At 48.9% G+C, this 3,531-nt stretch overlaps 1 non-coding gene across 1 annotated transcript; it reads right to left on the reverse strand.

Moving 5' to 3' along the window:
- Nucleotides 1–1,622: 1,622 nt before the first annotated feature.
- TRNAE-UUC (transfer RNA glutamic acid (anticodon UUC)) lies at nt 1,623–1,695 on the reverse strand. The gene has a single exon. It is a non-coding gene; the product is annotated as a tRNA-Glu (tRNA).
- Nucleotides 1,696–3,531: the final 1,836 nt, after the last annotated feature.

The raw sequence follows: 3,531 nt of genomic DNA on the forward strand, positions 1-3,531 counted from the left end.
CTAGATGATCATAATTTACAGGGGACCAGGAGCCAACTGCCAGTTTCAGTTGGCCAGAATTTGTATCATTGTGGGGTTTTGTTGGATTTTGTTATCATTCCTATCTTAAGGATGCAAAACCCCATTTCCCTTGGGAATCATCTCCTCCTGGGTGTCTCTTCATTCTTCATTTCCAGCTTGTGCCTTCTCATCTGAGAAAAGTGGATTTCAAAACCATCATATGATGCTTGTTGGATCTGCTTGTTAACCAAGAGTTACTAGGTTAAAAATGAGGACCAGAGGTTACTTTCAGGAGAAAAGCCACAGGTATCGGTGCATGAACTTTATGCTGTCTGTTTCGTGTTCAGAGGTCTTTTTTTTTTTTTTTTTTTGGCTTATTTCCTGATTCACAGATGAGGCTGCCTGATATGGAGTCTGAAGAGCATAAGTGTTATCATCACTTGAATAAATTCTTTCTGCTTTGGAATGTACAGTACGGTATGATTTGTGTGTGTGTGTGTGTGTGTGTGTGTGTGTGTGTGTGTGTGTGCCTGGAAATGACTTCCTTAGATTAGACTTAGAAGAATTATTTTGACAAACATATCTTAGGTGCCCTCGCTGTGCCAGGCAGTGAGTACAGGGAGCCAGCCAGCTGGGATCCAGAGCTAAGTATACACCTCAGCCTGGTAAAGTGTTACCCAGCTGTTCATTCATTCACTCATTCATCAAGAAATATTTAATAAGCACCCATGTGTGCCAAGCGTGACTCTAGGAATTTACTCACATTAAATCCCTTTATCTTTAAAATTACTATGCAGGGTAGGTCTAATAATCCCCACTTGACAGATGAAAAAACTGAGAGTCGGAACGGTGAAGTCACCTGTGCAGGATCACACCTCCAGGAAGGGGTGGAGCGGGGCTTGAGCTCTCAACCCCTCCCCCACCCTCCCCCCATCCTGGGTTCTGACTCCCCCCGACCCGGGAAAGCTTTGCGTAACTGCTCTCTAAGAACCTTGAACGGGGAGCGCGCTTGGCTTTGCCTGGCTCTGGGAGCCGGGGGACGTGAAACGGGTATTACCTTAAGCTCTTTACAAACTTAGATGGTTCCACCCTTGAGAGATACCTAAGCACCAGCCTCCCATGACAAGAGGGGGTGGCGGGGAAAGTCAGTAGTTCTGGGGCCCTGGTGACGCTGGCTAAGTGCCAACTCTTTTCAGTCCCAGAGTAAAGCCGGGCTGAGCGCTAGCAAACAGAAGAGCGGGTGAGGGGTCAGCCATCAATCAGGAAGGGCGGGAGGTTTGCCTCTGGGGAAACGCCTGCGTTCTTGCCTTGTTTAGTGGACTTCGCGCCCCAGAATCTCCTCTGCCCCTATGAGCTGAGTAAACTGCTAGGCAAGCTGTGTAACTTTTCTGTTCCTCACTTTCCACTTTTATAAGGAAATACAGATTCAAAAAAACACAGAATACAAAATACAGATGGTAAGCCCTACCCTATGAGGGTTAAACGAAATCATGTGTTAGCTGTATTCAACATGAATTGGCCAGACATATGAAAAGTGAATCACAGGTGATAACCCCTCTTACTCCCCTCTGTACCCGTGGCAGACATCACTAATAGATCACAGGCCCCTTGCAGCATCTTAGTTCCCTGACCAGGGATTGAACCCAGGGCCCCGGCAGTGAAAGCGCCGAGTCCTAACCACTGGACCACCAGGAAATTCCCCAAAGTTAGAGATTTTAAACAAGCATTTTATGACGTCTCATGATTTTGTGGGTTAGGAATTCAGGCAGGGGTCGGTGGAGCAATACTTTGGCTCCACATGGCGTTACTGAGGTTGCTTGATGCAGCTGGCAGCTGGGCTCATCTGCAGGGCCCTCAGTAATACCCACATTCCTGGCGACTTGATGGACACTGGCTGGGCCCAGGTGGGTTGCTCTCCCTTTCCATGCAGTCTTGGGACCTCTGTGTGGGACTTCACCACCCAGGGTAGTAAGACCTGTCAATGGCACAGCTCAAAATTCCACCTGACAGCAAGTAGAAGCTGCAGTCTCTCAAGGCCTGAGCCAGTGCCTAGAAGGGCACCACTTCTGCTGAGTTCTGTTGGTCAAAGCAGTCACAGGCCCATCTAGGTTCAAGAGAAGGGGACCTGGACCCCACCTTTCCATGGGAGGAAAGTCAAAGAATTTGCAGCCATCTTTAATCTGCTACGGCAGGGGAGATGAAGTTTGTCTGCCAAGCTCCAGAAATGATCAGCAAATCACAGAGCCCTTCTTACTCCTCCCTAAGTACTCACTGTCCCCATCTGTATTTATTGTGCCAAGCTTACGGGGGATACAGAAATAAGCCTGTCCAGATCCCTGCCCTCCAGTTCACAGTACATCTGGAGAAATGGGCCGTTTTCCATAAAGAAGTAACAGGGCCAGGACTTCCTTAGAGGCCTAGTAGCTAAGACTCTGTGCTTCCAATACAGGGGGCCCCGGTTTGATCTCTGGTCAGGAACTAGATCCCACATAATGCAAGTAAGACCCAGCACAGTCTAATAATTTTTTTTTTTAATAAAAAGAAAGTAACAGGGCCAAGTGATTCAGCCAAGGGAGAGATACAGATCCTTCAGAGGCTCAGAGGAGAGGAATATGGCTCCCACTGAGGGATGGGCTATAGGCAGGTGGCCTCTGGGCTGCATTTGAAAGATGATGAAATTTTACAACTGGATTCACATATCCATCGAGCATTTCTTGGATGCCTGCTGTGTGCCAGGTGCTGTCTTTGGCCCTGAGGATGTAACAGTAGACAGGACTCCTCTCCCAAGAAGCTGACCGTTCTGGTTGGGGAAGACTATTAACAGGCAAGGTTGTAAATAAATAAAGAGCATAGTTTCTGATCATGATAAAGACTGTGAAGAGAATAAAGTGGGATAAAGGGACCAAGTGTAACTGGGGTGGGGGAGGTTGCTGTAGGTAGGGACTCAAGCAAGGTCCCCAGACAGCACTGGAGCAGGGATAGAATGGGTGTGAAGGTGCCAGCAAGGTAAGCACTGAGGCCCACGTGCCAGGCAGGGTGTCCACCAGTGTGAAGGCCTTGGTGGGACAGCAGTGGTCACAATGCTGTCTGAGAAACAGGAAGAGACCAGGGAGGATGCTGTCTGCTGGGCACGGGGCGGCGAAGGCAGGGCCAAGCAGGAGGCTCTAGAGGTCCTGGGATGGAGTTTTAGGTTAACTAAGGTTTAACTCGAGTTTGTTGTAAGAAGAGCCCTCTGGCTGCTGTGTAGATGGTGGACTAGACAGCGTGGAATCTGGAGGCTGTTAGGGAGGCTGCTGTGATGCCCACAGTGGAGATTTGGGGTGATGAGAGGAGTGGAAGTTGGTAGAAGGGCTGGATTGGGACTGGTTTGGGAGGTGCTCAAATCTTTTGCAAATGGACAGATGGAGGGGTGTAGAAATCAAAGAAGCCTCCAGAGTTTGGGGCCTGACAGTACTGGGTAGAAGGCCAGGGGTGCATTTCCTGAAAAAAAGGAGACGGGATGAATTTAGTCTGAGCAGATGGCATGGTTGC

This window comes from Ovis aries, chromosome 2 (assembly GCF_016772045.2).
Source record: "Ovis aries strain OAR_USU_Benz2616 breed Rambouillet chromosome 2, ARS-UI_Ramb_v3.0, whole genome shotgun sequence".
Lineage (NCBI taxonomy): Eukaryota > Metazoa > Chordata > Mammalia > Artiodactyla > Bovidae > Ovis > Ovis aries.